The sequence below is a fragment of the Palaemon carinicauda genome, chromosome 28 (genome assembly GCF_036898095.1).
Source record: "Palaemon carinicauda isolate YSFRI2023 chromosome 28, ASM3689809v2, whole genome shotgun sequence".
Lineage (NCBI taxonomy): Eukaryota > Metazoa > Arthropoda > Malacostraca > Decapoda > Palaemonidae > Palaemon > Palaemon carinicauda.
In genome coordinates, this window is record NC_090752.1 from 48,765,452 (window position 1) to 48,783,258 (window position 17,807).

Below are 17,807 nucleotides of genomic sequence, written 5' to 3' on the forward strand. Positions count from 1 at the left end.
GGCTACCCCCCAAAATTGGGGGAAGTGCCTTTGGTATATGGATGGATGGGTGTTTGTTATTTATATATATATATATATATATATATATATTGTTTAAGAAATCTTTATCTTGTGTGTGTTTGTTATCCCCATATGGTTTCATTGTAGTGTATTACAGGGCAATGTAACCTAGGGAAATAACTACTTTTTCTATATACATACATATATATATATATATATATATGGATAAATATCAACACAACATCGTGTTCAAATAGAAATAAATTTCTACCTCATACTTGGGATCGAACGCTAGCCCCTTCTAATGAAAGGCCAGGTCGAAACCAACCATGCCACGAGAGCCCATAAAAGAATTGGAACCTGACGCTAACAGCTGTCCGAGGATTTACCTGGCGAGACATCAGTCTCTTACCAGCGAGTTTTACCCAATTCCCCGGGCCACCACGTGACACAATTGGTAGTAATTCATTCAAATTACCCCTAATGAGTCAATATGGATAAATATCAACACAACATCGTGTTCAAATAGAAATAAATTTCTACCTCATACTTGGGATCGAACGCTAGCCCCTTCTAATATATGTTAGGTTTGGTGTATTTGGAGCCTTTGTATATCACGCGTTTATTAAAAATGCACATCAACTAACTTAAACTTTCCCCCCTAACCTAAACTACAAGTCGTGTCCTTACCTACTTGGCTAACGGGGAAGGGGCTAACGTCCCCCCCCCTGCGACCCCCCATACACTGCTGTATTCAAAGATAGACATGATACATACAGGTGGCTGCTATCATGCATACACCCCGTGTATTTTGTTAAATTGCCCCTTTTTGACAGCCTAAACCTGTTCCTTCCAGAGGTTTCGTTCGCCTTTAGGTATTCATTTTGGTAAGTTTATAGAAAAAATCATAACTTCAAGTCTCATCGATACAAGAAAAGTAGGTTTTTACCGAAAAGTATGGGAAAAGGGTTGGTAAATTTATAGAAGAACACGGGACAACGATACAAAGTGGAAAAAAAAATAGCTTCAGTAAATTGTCCTTTTAATGTATTTGACCTGTATTTCAACTGCAAATAAGCCATTCTACCGTTATGGACCCCCCCCCCATCCTTATAGACAGGTGGAAACCTGGTATTTTGGGTGTGTGAAAACAGGACAAAATGTGATTTAACACTTTTGAGGTTTGCCAAAGGTACAAAACCTAACAAACCCACCTAACCTAACTTAGTTTCCAGGTCACAGCCACTAGCCCTGATCCCCCTCCCCAGGTCACAAAACGTGGTTATTTATAACAATTTTGAGGTATGTTAAAGAGTACAGAAACTGACAAACCCACCTAATCTAACCTAGTAGTGCCGGTATTATTGGGTATTATTACTTAAGTTGCCTTGTTCGATAGCTCAAAATACTATGCACAATCATAGCATTATAACAGCAATATTTTGAATACCATAAACCCCAGACACAAATAAATACTAACATCATAATAATTATATAATTGTTAAAAAATTTAAGCCAAATTCAAATCTGAAAGTGTTCAAACAGTGTGCTACCAGCACTGCTCTACCTGAAGATTGTTAGTTATTTTTTCATGTGACCTGCAACGGTGGTTCTGGCGGGCTTACCCCGCCCCCCTTAGGTTAGTGACCTGTTTTCATCCTAGGTTAGGTTAGGGGTGGTTAGGTTAGCTATTTATCAAACATTTAAAAGAAATGAAAGCGAAGCTCTTTGAGAACCATGCGTTCGAAGTCTCTTTGTGTTGGTACGTCGTAAGTTGTATGCATGTCAATGGTTGTCGATGCGTTTTCACTTTCGTGAGTACTTGTTTTATCAATAAAATTGGATAATAGCTTGGTTTTCATGGCATATTTTCACGTGTTTTGAAAGAATTTGATGATTTTTCTCGGCTATCCATAGGTTGTGGAGTTGAGGCAGTCAATACCCAACTCCAAAACTATTGATTTGCACCGCTAATCTTCATCAGATTCATTCAAAACACATGAAAATATGACTGAAAAACCATTCTGTTATCTACTGGGAATTATTGGCAACTTATCCTTATTTACCGTAGTTCCCAGGTCACAACCCCTAGTAGGGGCCAAGCCCACTCAGACCCCCCTTCCCAGGTCCTAACCCCGTAGATGGGGCAAGCCCCCCGTACCCCCCTTCCCGGTGTCACAACCCCTAGCCAGATCCGCCTTCCCAGGTCACAAACTCAAAGTATATCTTAAATAAATCCTTACATAATGATAAAGTAAATTGCAAATAATTCCTTACGTCATGATTGAAACAGAACTTTTTTTTTTTTTTTCAATCCTTACGGAAGCATTGCAGTATAATAGCACTTGGGACACTATCCTTTTACTGATAACACAATGAGTTTTTAAAAAATTATTCGCTACACCAGGAGTAACATGAAATTTGGCCATGGCGTCGAAATAGCCAAAAGAACGGCTGTTACCTAAGTTCGGGGAAATTATCCTAATATCGGGGGTGATATCCTAAATTTGGAGAAATTACCGTAAATTCGGGAAAATGCCCTAAATTCGTTGACTCCATGACTGACATCCAACACGTATCACAACTTCAAAGGAACTGAATGCCGGTTTTTCCTTCTTTATTAGAAGTATTCAATCAAACACGGATGCCAGTGGCATTAAGCGGTAACTGAATTAGTTCGCTGAAATCCTTGTAAAACTTGGTTTTCCACTGAAGTCGTTCATAATTGTTTATGAAACCATTACGTCATAATGATGTCACAGCTGTCAGCTAATAAACTGTAATTGAAATTGATTGTGCTTGCATAAGAAAGCAAGTTGAAGAGCTCATTTGGTAAATACAGTAATACCTTCAGATACGAGCGACCCAGCATACAAGAAAATTGAGATATGAGGTGAGTTCCGAGCAAATTTTTATTCTGAAATACGAGGAAAAATTTGAGATACGAGGTACTGTAGTTCCCTATGTGGCCGCCAGGTGGCTGCGTGTGTGAGAGGCTGATCACGAGGACAGCATCACTCGGTCTTTCTCGTCGGATCTCCGTCGCGTAAAGTTATCGCCGAGCATCGGCCGTATCGTTTGCTTTTTTAAGTGTTTATTGTGTGAATCAGTGCAGAATTAAGTTAATAAACAATGGGTCCAAAGCAAGCGAATGCAAACTAGGGAAGTGAGAAGAAAAAGCGTATGATGACAATGGAGATGAAGCATGAAATAATCACAAAACATGAGAGTGGCGTAAGAGTGACCGAGCTGGCGCGCCATTACAAGAGGAGAACATTGACTATATGTACCATTCTCAAGCAGGAGGATGCTATAAAAAACACCAAGCCTTCCAAAGGAGTAACCATCCTTTCCAAGCTGCGTAGTGATACAGTGAACCCTCGTTTATCGGGGTAGATAGGTTCCAAACCCGGCCGCGATAGCTGAAAATCCGCGAAGTAGGGACACCATATTTACGTATTTATTTAACATGTATATTCAGACTTTTAAAACCTTCCCTTTACGTAGTACTGTTAACAAACTACCCTTTAATGTACAGAACACTTAATGCATGTACTACAGTACCCTAAACTAAAACAGGAACATATATTAAAGGCGATTTTATATCATGCGTTTCCTAAACACGCCAAAAAGCACGATAAAAAGTGACAACCAATGTTTTGTTTACGTTTATCTCTGATCATAATGAAGAAACAGACGCATTTACACATCTGTGTATAGGTTAGTTTTTGCATCGACAGCAATCTTACCAAGTATTGATTATATGTTGATTTTGTTTTATTTAATTTTTCTTAGGACTTCCAAATAAATGAAATGAATGCCATTTATATAATGTTTTTCTTTATGACGCCGCCTGAAACTGAAACCTTCCATTCGTTTACTGTACGCTCCATCTTCGATCGTAATAAACAAACGAAGGCATTAAACGCGCATGATGAAAATGATAAATAATGATATTAAAAGCTTTTAGTAAATATGTTATTACAAATATTATTTACCGTATCTATATAAAATCCTACATACTTAGCAAAGCAGGAAAACAATTTTTTTTCTTTTTTTTTTTTGGCGTTTAATCAACAATAACAAACTGCCGCTAATGACCGAATGATAATTTACGAAAATTCTAAACTGTTACTAAAGATGATTCTCCATTCCATATCCAAAATACTTTTCCTAACTTCAGTTATAAGTCAACTTGTACCCCCCTCAATTATGAAACCATCTAAAAAAAAAAAAAAAAAAAGTAAGAGAAGAAGCAAGTACTTGGCCGATTTTTAAAGTTGTCGAACAATTAAGTTACCGCTATAACGTTCGATGTGACATAGTGCGAGATTGGAGAAAGTAAGGAAAATTGAATCATCATTGATTTTCAATATAAATGAAACTTTGTGAAGCAACAAAGATTTCATTTGTTAGTGAGATAGAGGTAAGGAATGAAGAGGTAGTGAAAAGTAGCCAACAGAGAGAGAGAGAGAGAGAGAGAGAGAGAGAGAGAGAGAGAGAGAGAGAGAGAGAGAGAGAGAGAGAGAGAGAGAGAGAGAGAGATTGATTAAACAATATGATAGGTTATAACACATTGGTGTTTATGTAATATCAACTGTATAGATGGTTTGAATAAGTTAAGAAATGGTATAAACAATACTTCGTACGTGCATATTCTTGAGACCGGCAGCTAGACGTCAGCTGATCTGATCACAGCCAAAAGTAAAACAAAAAGAAGTCAACAATACTCGATTTTTAAAACACACCCAAAATTTAAAAACAAAAGTACACGCTTTCTTAATGTGCAATTAACTATTTAAAGAGTAGCAATTTTCTAGAATAAAATGATGTTTCCCCCAAAAATAGTGGTTTGCTGATGAAATCGGATGCCGTATTTAATGAAAAAAGTCCGCGAAGTCGTGAATCCGCGATGGTCGAATCGCGAAGTAGCGAGGGCTCACTGTATTCATGACGAGATGGAGAGGCTTCTTTTGATCTGGATAAAGGAGGAACAGTTGGCGGGAGATAGCGTGACCGAGACTATCATATGCGAGAAGGCCAGTCGAATCTATGATGACTTGAAAGGGAATCAAGCACCCGAGAAAGGGGAGACTTTGACGCCAGCGGAAACATTCAAAGCCTGTCGTGGCTGGCTGGATAATTTCAAGAAAAGGACTGGGATACACTCGGTTGTGAGGCACTGGGAAGCGGCAAGTTTCGATGCGATACCCGCGGCAGACTTCGTCACAACCTTTGCCTCGGTTATCGCCCAACATGGCTTCATCCCCCAACAAGTCTTCAACTGTGGCCTTTTCTGGAAGAAGAGGCCCAGCAGGACTCATCACGGCAGAGAAGAAGAGGCTACAGGGCCATAAACCCATGAAGGACCGGTTAACTCTAGCTTTGTGTGCCAATACCAGCGGTGACCGTGAGGTCAAGCCACTGCTGGTGTACCACTCTGAAAACCCACTTGCTTTCAAGAGCCAAAGTATCTTGAAAGAGAAACTGCAAGTGATGTGACGCGCTAATGTTAAGGCTTGGTTACCCGGCATTTCTTTACAGAATGGGTTAATCTGTGCTTTGGTCCAGCCATCAAAAAATATTTGGCCGAGAAAAACCTGCCATTGAAGTGTCTCTTGGTCCTTGACAATGCCCCTGGTCACCCTCCTGGTCTCGAAGAGGACATTCTTGATAAATTCAGGTTCATCAAGGTCCTTCGTCTCCCGCTCAACACCCACGCCACTCCTCCAGCCCATGGACCAACAAGTTATTTCCAACTTTAAAAAACTGTACACGAAGAATTTGTTCTAGAAATGCTTCGATATTACAGATAACACCAATCTCACCCTTTGGGAATTTTGGAAAGAACATTTCAACGTCGTGCATTGTTTGAAAATTATAGACGATGCATGGCAGGGTGTCACAAGACGAACTCTTAATTTAGCGTGGAAGAAATTGTGGCCAGCTTCCGTTGCTGAGAGGGACTTTGAAGGGTTCGATACAACAAGTCCCATTCAGTCTCTCGGATGTAAAAAATGGACATTTTAATTCACCGATGCATAAGTTGTTATGAATCGGTCCCTATTAAACATAGAGAAAAATACCAAACTAGCCAGCACTCATCCATTTCTTATATTGAATTCCAGTTTGGCTAGTAGTTGAAGCATCATATGTTTACTGCTCATTTAGAGTAAACATTGTCGTAAAGGAATCATATGTTTACTGCTCATTTAGAGTAAACATTGTCGTAAAGGAAACTTCTCTCCCGACTTAGAAAAACTTTGAGGTAAAAACTTTTCAACCTCATTTAATTCCACCTTGATCAATCTCTCGTATAAAAAACTATACTTTTTTTTTATAGCTTTTCAAATGCTCTTTCAGTGTCGGTGATTTATTTTTTTTTTCTTAATACAGAGTGCGTCATGCTTCTGAAGTTTTACCTAGGATCCACCATATTTTGAGCTATTTTTCATGAATAATGTAAAGAGAAGAAAATGCGAGTTTGTTCCGTAACTGGAATACAAACTTACGCTATTTATTTAGGGGTACAGTATTACTTTCTGCAAAGCTGAAATGATGAACCATGAAGATTTAGCGAGGGTTAACTACCTATACCGCTAGTTAGCAGGGGTAGGGGGATATCTTGCTACCGCTTCTGCTCACACACTGGTGATTTAGCCCACTTTACTTTTGGCTTGGATGGAGACCAGTTGTAACCACTCTTCCTCCTCGCCTTTTTTGGAGTTGCATTAATATTTGTCTTTTAAGTGAAATTATAATTGTTTGTAATTTAACTTTTCAGCTTTTTCTCCATGAGGAACACTTCCCTTCGGAGGATCAGTGGTTCTTCCTATTGGTGAATATTTTTAGCTGATTTAGATAATTTTAATTCTTGTTTTGTTACAGTTACTTTCCCTTCCCCTTCTCCCGTCGATGTCGACCTGGGAAGGGAGGGCGCAGTTCTTATTTTATGTTTGTTCCCTTGGTGGTCTCCTTTCCCGTCGTGGACTAAGTGTTCCTCCCAAGAGAGTTTTTTGTTACATAATTTATTTTATTTTTCCTTTGTTAGCAATGCGGTTCCCCTTCGTTCGACTAAGAGAGCCGATGAAGCAGAGCTGTTCTGTTCGTGCCTGGGGAATCTGCTGTCACTGCCGACCATCAGCGGACGTCATCATGGGCGTCATCCCTTCTCTTAGAAGTACGCTTTTGGCAGCACCTGATCAGCACTTTATCTTTGAGGAACTAGATCCGGCTGTGCTTCCTCAGGCAGCGCTCTTGTCAGATCATCTTTGAGCGCTACCAGGAGGTTTGCCTACAAAGGTTGGACTACTTTACCTTCCGAGGGAGAGTTTTCCTCCCCAGGTGTGGTTTTGTTTCCCCTTTGCGAGGGAGAACTTCTCTGCATCTTCATCACTTCGACTCCAACTGCTGTTGCTGTTTTCGCCTAGACAACACTCCCCCTTGCTGAGTCTCTCTTCCTTTAGGGGTGGAGCATAGTCTTAGGCAAGTCTCTCCTTAAAAGTGATCACCTCTCTCGTTCGCGAGAGGAGCCACCCAGAGACTCCTCTTCGGAGGATTGCTACTGCTGAAGGTCAGCTTGCTGATCCACCGGAACTCTGGGCGTTATCTGCTCCGGGACCTTCTCCTGACGACGCTGCAGCTAGTCCTCGGACTTTGGTCTTGGACGCTTCTGTGGATCGTTCGAGATCTCCATCGGTGGATGTTCGCTCTTCCAAAGGGTGCAACAGAGCTCACCGAAACTACAGCGTCCCCCCACGCAACTTCGGTCTCCTGCTCGCTAAACGCTCTCCTATATGGCAGCTACCGCACTGTCCTGCACTCTAACGATTTCCTGCACGCCAGCGTTCTCCTGCCCGCCAGTGTTCTCCTGCTCGTCAACAATCTCTTGCCTACCTGCGTCCACCTGTGCCCCAGCACCCTCCCGCCCGCGCCAGCACCCTCCCGCCCGCGCCAGCACCCTCCTGCCTGCTGACACATCACGATCCTGTGCACTCACGTGCCCGCGCTCTTCTGCGCTTTCTAGGGAGACTGCGTAACACCCTGCACAGCGCCTTGGTGAGCGGCAGCGCTCTCCTGCAGACTTGCATTCTCAGATCCAGTGCTTGCCAATGCGCCAGCTCTCGCCAAAGAGCCAGTGCTCACCTGCTCACCAGCGCTTTCCTGCTCACCAATGCTCTCCTGCGCGCCAGTGCTCCTGCGCGGCAGCGCTCTTCTTTCCAGTCACCGAAAACTGCGCATCAGCATCCTCCTGTGTACTGCTGTACTGCGCACCAGCGCTCTCCTGCGCATCAAGTGGAAACTGCGCACCAGCATCATCCTGCGCGCCAACGCTCCAGTACTCTCCTGTGCACTCGCACAAGAGGCAAAGAGAATGAAAACTTTTTGACAAGTCACCATAGCCCCATTCCCCTCCCCGCAAACGCATTATAGCATGCCTGCCGAGAAAAGAGGGAAGAGGCTTCACAGAAGGGTTTAAGATCCCGAAGATTCCTTGGTCCCTATCTCTTCAGGAGGTACGACTGTCGGCAAACACGATCTGAACGTTGCAAATGGCCTATCATTAGCTCGCAAATCTCTAATTACCAGAACGCCGATCACTAGGTTCACTGACCGTCATTCACTAGTCCGCTGATCGCCAATTTCTAGCTAATCTTCCATCAATGAGAAATCATCAACCGACTGATTGCTAGATCACCGTTTGTCGATCGCTAGCTCGCCGTTCACGAGATCGCTAGTTGCTAGCTCATCTCTCTCTGATCATTGACCTCCTGTCTCGCCAATTGCTAACCATCTCAGATTGCTAGTGTGCTGATTGGCGGTGGCTAGCTTGTCTTTCTTCTATCATCGACCTCAGCTTGCTGATCTCTGACTAACCAATCGTCAGCTGGCTGATCTCTAGCTCACCCATCGCCACTCCCCGATCGAGCGCTGATCATCAATGGCTCACCGATCACCAACTGACGATCATCAAACCATTCTGCTGTCTCTCAGGGCTCTCCAAGCCGATCACCAACTCATTAATCTCCAACCTTCCTTGGCTGACTGACCAGACAGCCTTCATCTTCCTGTCAGTTACTATCTTCGGCTCTCAAATCACCGATTCACCGATCATCGGCAGTTCATCGTTCACCAGCAGTTCGTCACTCAGACTTACTAGTCAACCTCTGCCCGTGGTTCCCTAGATCGGAAGGCATACAACACACTTCTCATTACTTGCGGTTCGCCATCACACCAATCCATTAACGCAATCGGCAGCCCCCATCAGTGGCTTGTCTACAGGTGACTGCTCGCGACCCTGCACAGTAACCACGAGACCCAGCCGTTGACCATTAATCAATGTTCACCCGGCCAATGCTGTTCTAAGGAATAGCATCAATCCTGTCAGGGCTCATGGTAGGGTTAAGCGTTGTCTTACTTCTATCAGTTCAAGGAGTTCTCTCCCGGGGAAGAATCTTTACACGGTATCGCGTCCCATCCTTTCCGCCACGAGTCAAGACCACAGCGTCAACAATCTCCCATGCGAAAGGATGTGCAAGGAGCTGTCCCTTTGGGTTGATGTCCACACCATATTAGAGGAGTTTGGACATGGGCTAAGACCACTGGTCTTGATGCGCACACTAGACCTAAAGGATGCATACTTCCAGGCCCAAACCATCCATCTTTTAGGAAGGATTGGAGATTCAGTCTAGACAAACAAGAAACACCAGTTCAGTGCTTCGGTCTCCACACAGCGCCCACAGGACTCGCAGGATCAACTTCCGTCTCCTATGTTTCTGGACGACTGACTGACCTTAGGAGACTGTGGCAGCCTTGCGTTAGCAATGGAACTTCTGAAGTCTTTTTACCACGGTCGGGTGATCATGGTAAACCTTTGGAAGTCTTCCCTACTTCCCTCTCAGTAGATTGTTATATCTGGGAATGATTCTAGACACCAATCTCCACAAAACCTTATCAAAGATAGGCTTAGAAATGTCACAAGACCCATCCCAAAACGAGAACTCCCGGCCCATACTGACTATTTTTCCTTGGACACCTATCATCACTGGCCTGTCTAGCCTCCAATGGCCACCTCAGGATTCGTTCTCTCCAGTGGTGGCCTGAGTCCGATTGGAATCAGGCCTTTGATTCCCCAGACATTCTGATCCCCATGGGACCAGAAGTTTGGACGAACCTCAAGGGATGGTTGTCGGTCGAGAATCTACGTATTGGTATAACATTCTCATCCTTCCCCACCCTTCGGACGTGATGCTGTGCTTAAACACATCAAAAGAAGGGAGGAGGGACCATAGTGCTGCACCACATGACCTCAGGCCTCTGGACAGAGTTCGAAAGTACCCTCTCTTGAATCTCTTAAGAGATGAAAGCCAACTTTCCGGTCCGTCGACAGCCTTGTCAGTTCCTAACGGGCCACTCGGTGGTATGAAGATCGACAACACAAGGGCTCACATCAACAAGCAAGAAGGAACTTGCTCACAGCCTTCCCGTCTAACAGTATAAATACTAAGATGGGCCTAAGTCCCCTCGGCACCACTATCAACCAGCTTCATTCCAGACTAGAAGAATGTGCTCACCGACAATCTGTACACAGTATCTCAGATAAGGTGTACCGAATGGTCTTTGGATCACCTTGTAGCCGACAAAATCCTGACTTTACGGAGTTCTCCATCTATGGATCTGTTTGCAACGCCCCTGGACCTCAGGCTTCTGCTGCTCCCCAGTCCTAGACCCCAAGGCTCTCTGGCAATAAGCAAGCCAACAACGGTGGGTACAACAACGACGTTTACGTCCTGTCCCTGTTTTTGTCTGAAGAGAAGGGTACTCAACAAGGCTAGAACATCGGTCAGCCTCTCAAGGGCTCTCGTAGCTCTGGTATGGCATTACGCAGAACGGTTTCCAAACCTTCTGCAGCTCCTGATAGAGCCTCCAAGAGAAGGGCTCTCATAGATCCACTATTGCATTACGCAGAACGGTTTCCAAACCTTCTGCAGCTCCTGATAGAGCCTCCAAGAGAACCCTCCACGTCACAGACAACTACACTTCGACATCTACCACAAGCTATAGCTTTGCTATGATTGTACGCCTTGAGGCTACCCAGTACCTCCTCTGTCAGAGAGGCTTTTTGCAATAGTTGTGAAGAGGTTGTCTAGATATCTGAGGAATTCCTCAGCATCACTCTACCAGGCAAAGTATAACGTCTTCTGTGGTTGGTGTCATGGGAAAGTGCATTTCTCCACTCGATACCTCTAATCCAGCAATAGTGAAATCCTTGAGTATATGCAGGAGGAAAAGACTCCCTTTTCAGTTTCAGCAGGTAAAGACGATCACTCAACCTTGAGCCTCGCCTTCAAACTGAAAGGAACGGACATCCCTCATCGCTAGATATTTCCCAACTCGTGCCGACTTACAAACTTTCCTTTTCCCAGTCTGAATTGAAATCTCCCTCTCGGAACATGGTTAAAGTTCTCCAGTCTCTAAGACCTCCCTACGTTCCACTTCACCAGGCAACAAATTTTCACCTGGTATAGAAGACAGGTGTTCCTACACACTTTGACAGCGGCCAAACGAGTCGAGGAACTTCAAGTCTCTCGTTCGACATCGGCCATTCATGAGAAGGGTGAAAGGCAACCTTCAGTTTCGTCCCCGAGTATATTGCCAAACACAGTCTCCGGAGGTAATGGATCCTAGGTAAGTCTCCACTCAGTAACTGACGATCCAGATCATCTGTTACTGTACCCGGGGTAAGGTTTGAGGCTCTACCTCAAGGGAACGGCAACAGACCACCCGGTTCCCTTCTCTTGTCGTCAGCACTGGGAGAGACGAGGAGGATCACCAAAACATCTTCTCTGCTGGATTCACAGAGTCCTCAATTATGCTCTGAATCCAGATCCTCATCCAACACGTCGACCCACGAAGTCAGGGGCATAGCTATGCCCCTGGCCCTTCTAAGTAGATTACTCTGATGCAGGTTTTACAAGCAAGGGTGTGATTGCTCCAGGTGACTTTAACAACCTTTCTCCTGCAAGACGTGACCCACAGGAACTCGATGCAATTTCTATCGGTCCTGTGTTGGCTGCACAACAGCTGGTTGTATACCTCAAGCTCCTCATTGGACAAGTAGCAGAAGGTTGAGGGCACTGTTACCAGGTTTTAGTCTGCGTGAATGAGAAGGTTTAACTGACTTATTCTTTTCTTCATCCTCCCTCTCTTGGGGGAAAGCAATATCCTGGGTTCTCTGCATAAGCTGACCTCAAACCACTGCAGGTAAACCATGCTCCCTTGTGTACCTAGTATTAAGCTAATACTGTTGCGTTCCCATGCCTTGGCGAGGTGGTATTGAGAAAGTCTTGGTTACAACAGTTTTTCTTACAAAAAGACACTGAATAACTTTACCCAGACAGTCACACTTCTAAATATCTCAATACACAGCTTGCTAGCAAGGTTTTAGCGAGGCGCAGGGACTTTATTTTAAAAGGGATTTTGACGAAGGAAAAATCTATTTCTGGGGAGAGATCTGTGACGCCCGGTGAAAAGGGTCCTTCTTTACACTTTTCTGATATAAATCTTCCAAATATACCAGAGAAAGATAAAAGCATGGAATGCAGAGGTTACTACCCTCGCGCGAGCACCTCGTGGGTGTCGTGTATACAGTACATCAGGGGCGTGTGAAAACCACTATTCACAGGCTGTCTTCCATTTAGATAATTCCTTCAGCAAAGGGAAGGGCCGTAACAAAGGCCCCAGAAACCACACTTGGACCACGCCACCGTCACCCAACACGAACGCCCTCTAGGTCATCCTTCTGCAAGAACATATGGCTTGGCAAGGAAAGGGTGGGTCTGTACAAAAATAACCGGGAAGGGTTTCACCGGGCGTCACAGGTCTCTCCCAGAAATAGATTTTTCCTTCGTCAAAATCCCTTTTCTGGGTCGACCTGTGACGGCCGGTGAAAATGTACCAGAGAATGCCTTCCAAGCCCAATAAAGTAATAACATAATGAGGAGAATACAAACACCATGTAAGACAATAATTTAATATAATAATGTAAGTAAACCTCAAATTACCAACTAGCCAAATAACATAGGGAACGTAAGGCTAAATAAATATGAAGACAAGGAATCCACTGAGTGTCGAAACGCAAAAGGCATCAAACCTTACATGTCTAAGCATATCTAAACATTAAAGGAACGGTAACTACAATAACAGTTAAACCATAGGAATTAAACATGGTAAATATCATAGGGCTAACGAACTACCCAGGAGAGTGGCGACGTGGTGTGAGTGGCGGGTAGGAGGGAGAAGAGAAGAGATGGAAGAAAGGAAGAAGAAGAGATTAATGGGGAGAGATAAGACTCCCCTCTGCCACCGTCGGGTATTTAAGGGCCTGTAAGTTCTTTAGATAGTGGCATTTGAAAACCATAGGGGATTTCCAACCCGTATATTTTTTAAAATCATCAAAGTCCCTGTTCTGGAAGTAATTGATGGAGGTATCTACTGACCGTATATCATGAGCCTGTGAAAATGATTCCGGATTAGTATGTTTAATGAAGTAGAGGATTTGTTGCCCGATACCGTGAATGGAAATAGTACCTCCTTGTTCCCTGATAACCAAGGGGCCAGACGAGCGGGTGGCAGTTCTAGCTAAAAAGGCCCTGAGAGTAGTGACTGGACACAGAGAAAGGATCCTGGGGAAGAAGGATAATCTTCCGAGGGGAGCACCTATTTTGCGGATCCTCATTTTAAGCTAGGAAAGCTTTGTCTGGAGAAAGGAGTACTTCGGCTGAAGGGAGGAAATCTATGTTTTCCGAGTTTCGTGAGAGAGCTGCTAGTTCTGATATTCCAGCACCTGAGGCCAAAGCCGTTAGAAATAAAGTCTTCCTAAGAAGAGTGATATAAAAGCAGGATTCATTGTCCGTGTCCGTCGCAAGTTTGAGGACATCGTTTAGAGACCAAGAGACCTTTTGTGGCCGAACCAAAGGTCGAAGCCTAGCACATGTTTTTGGAATAGATGAGAAATAGGAATCAGCTAGGTTAATGTTAAACCCAACAAGGAAGATCTTCTTCAAAGCTGACTTGATGGTGGTTAAAGTGCTAGCTGTTAGGCCTTTGTCAAATAGGAACCTCAAGAAAGAGATGGCTAAATTCGGAGACATACGAGTATGGTCTGAACTCTTAGGAAATCTGCTAGTTCTTAACGGCCGAATCATATTGACGAATAGTCAAGTCCCTTTTGTCTGATTCGATGAAGAGAACGTTTTCCGGTTCAATGTTTGCGTCTCTACGAGCTGCAAACTTCATGTAGTCCACAAAGTTAGAGTTTTGGCTATCCTTGAGGAATCTGACACAGTGAGTTTTGATTACTTGGGTCAGTTTGGGGAACGGGATCCGGAAGGGACTGAGTTTCAACTCGAGGAGGAGAGGAAATCAACTGTTCTTTGGCCAGTGAGGTGGTACTAAAGCCACTGCCCCCCGGAAGGAGCGTAGTTTGTGTAAAACTTTCATTAGAAGATTCACTGGGGGAAATAGGTAAATCTTCTTCCAATGGTTCCAATCCAGGGTTAATGTGTCCATGGCATAAGCCTGAGGGTCCAGGGTTGGGGTCACATAACAAGGAAGTTTGTGATTCATCTGAGTTGCGAATAGATATACCTGGAGGCCCGGAACCAGCCTGAGTATCCACCGGAATGAAATTATGTCTAGAGACCATTCTGACTCCAGTGGTTTCGTCCTGGATAGTGAGTCTGCTCTCACATTCTGGACTCCCGCTAGGTGAGTTGCTGACAGGAACCAGTTCTTTTCTGTTGCCCAGGCAAAGATAGTGACCAGGATCTGATTCAGGTTGGGTGACTTGGATCCGCCTCTGTTGACGCAGTGTACTACGTCTGTGCTGTCTGACACTACTCTGATGTGGGTCGACTTGGGAGGAGAGAGTCTCTTCAGGGTCAAGAACACTGCCATGGCTTCGAGAACATTGATATGGGACTGTTTCATGGCGGGTGACCAAGAGCCCTGAAACATCTGATGTTCGGAGTAATCTCCCCATCCACTTAGAGACGCGTCTGTATGGAATGTCACTTGTGGAGGTGGGAATTATAGAGGAACCGATTTGGAGAGGTTCTTCGGTTCGGACCATGGGCGTAGTCTCATTTTCAAGACAGAGGGGACCTTTGAGACCTTGTCTCTTAAAGGTACTGTAGCTCTCTTTCTCCAAACTCGATTGATGTCTTTGAGTTTGGCTTTTATTAGGAGATCTGTTACTGAAGTGAATTGGAGAAGGCCGAGGATTCTTTCTAAGGCTCTTCTGGACACCTGTTTGTGTTTGAGAAAATTCTTGATCTTGGAAGCTATTTCTCTTACCTTTTTGGAAGGGAGAGACAACGTGTGCTTCGAAAGGTCCCACTGAATGCCTAACCATTCTTAGTGGCCTGATGGTTGCAGGCGGGACTTTGGGAGATTGACCCGAAATCCCAGGTTGGCGAGAAATCGAAGTACTTCCTTCGTAGCTCTGTTGCCTTCATGGCAGACCGGGCCCAAATGAGCCAACCGTCCAGATAAGCAATGATCTGTATCCCTTGGTTCCTGAGTTGTTCTAACTCTGTCTCTCCCAGTTTCGTGAATATCCTGGGATCAATGTTGAGGCCGAAGGGCATGACTTTGAACGCAAAGGCTTTCCTGCCTAGGCGGAAACCCAGATAAGGAGAGAAGTTTCGAGCTATTGGCACATGATAATAGGCGTCGGTAAGGTCGATAGAGGTGGTGACGGCCCCACGGGGAAGTAAGGTCCGTACCTGAGAGCTAGTCAACATCCGGAACTTGTCGCAGAGAATGTAAGAGGTCCAGGTCCAGCCTTCCTAATGGGTGAGTCACTCCTAAATAAATAGCGTAGGTTTGTATTTCAGTTAAGGAACAAATGACAAATTCGTAGATAATTTGCATTTTTCCTAACGATACAAACCTTGGCTGTTTATACAAATTTGCCCGCCAGCCCTATCCCCCTTGAAGTCTTACCTCCAAGCAAAGTGAGCTAAATCACCAGTGTGTTAGCGGGGGAGTGGTAGCAAGCTACCCCCGCTAACTAGCGGTATGGGTAGTTAACCATCTCTAAATTTTAATGGCTCGTCATTTCAGCTTCGCAGAAAGTAATACCCCTAAATAAATAGCTAAGGTTTGTATCATTAGGAAAAATACAAATTATCTACGAATTTGTCATTTTACCATTATTTATTGATTCGCCAGTGAATTTTCCCCATCCAAAACCCCTGGTTCCCACTGGGTGTCCCCATAACCATAGCATATACTGCATTAGGGTATATTTTAACTATTTATTTGCGAGGGAATTAAAGGTAATTTTTGGAAAAAAGTGTTTGTATATTCCCCAATTTCTTTCTTAGTAAAGTTTACCCTGTGTTTTACAAGAATAATACAAAATGGTTTTCTTGCAAAAATGGCTGGGCAGGAGTATCGTAATATTAGCCTACCTTAAAAGTCTTGTCAATTATGTGAGTTCTAATATCGTAACTAAAACTGCACTTTCAAGAAGTCACGCTAAAGTAAAATAGATTAAAACCCAAAAACCACAACGCTGTATTCTAAAAGGTTTAATATGAAAGTACATTATAACCTTAGCTGAATTACATAAATACCGGCTAACGTCCATATGATGTTGATTAGACAAGATATTTAAAAGGAACCAAATACCAGGTAGCCTGCGATTAATGAAGCTTGAACTTATAATCTAAAATTAAAGATATCCATATTGATTTTACAAAAAAAAAAAAAAAAAAAAAAAAAAAAGGCCTATCGTGATCCAACAGTAATTTGGGGAATATTGGCAGAAACCAATAAAACACAAAAAGCCAACAAAATGTTTTTTTTATGCAAAAGTTAACACGTACGAAAACTCTCTCAGTCCCGTTTTCATCCGAGCCCCGTTTCCTATCGAAAATAAATTTCCCTTAATACTTGTATCTACGAGTGTGTTGGTTAATGAACTAACATTAATTATTCACATACTGATTTTTGTTCCGCCGTGTATCCCTTTGCTCGCAATTAAACATTACATCACTGCTCCTATGTTTTGGCAAGCGATACATATTGCTCTATGCGCGTTCGTTGAGTGGGCAAGTATATTACCGTATCCTTATTTTACAACGAGCCTTGCTCTACGAGTATGTTGGTTAATAAACTAATTATTCACACTTGCGTTTTTTCTGCCGTGGCTAGCAATTAAACATTAAATTACTGCTCCTATGTTTTGGTAACCGGTGCATATTGCACTATGCGTATTTGCGAAGTGGTCAAGTTATCATGTCAGCTAACAAAGCCAATTTTGGTCATAGGAACTTCCTCTTAAAGTGTAGTTTTTGTGTTGTGTTGGAACAAAAAAAAGAAAAAAAAAAAAAATTAACTCCGAAGTACAAACCTGAGACCTTTAAGTTGCTTGGCCTGCCTTGACCACCCATGAAAGCACTTAGGGCAAAGGTCAGTGAGAGTGAGGGTTGTTCTATCAGGTGGGTGAGACTTGCCTGCCACACTGCTACTAACTGTTTACCTAAAGTAAATTAAGTAAGAAAATTATTTGGCACAAAACAAGCATCTCAGTGGCACATAAACTGACAGAAATTAGTCCCCTGGCACATAGGGTGAATGAGGGCAGTGGTGTCTGGAGGAATGAACACCATGTACAAATAAACTATGAAAGAACCAAATGACTTTATAACTGCATATTTTACCGTTGTGCCAGCACTGATGAGTTCTAGTTTCCCAAACACCATCTGTGCCTATTTTCATTATTTGTAAAAATAATT

The 17,807-nt window shown here is 43.5% G+C and overlaps 1 long non-coding RNA gene across 1 annotated transcript in view; it reads left to right on the plus strand.

Moving 5' to 3' along the window:
- The window catches only part of LOC137622019 (uncharacterized), a 46,451-nt gene that overhangs the window by 306 nt on the left and 28,338 nt on the right, over window positions 1-17,807 (plus strand). The window lies entirely within an intron of this gene.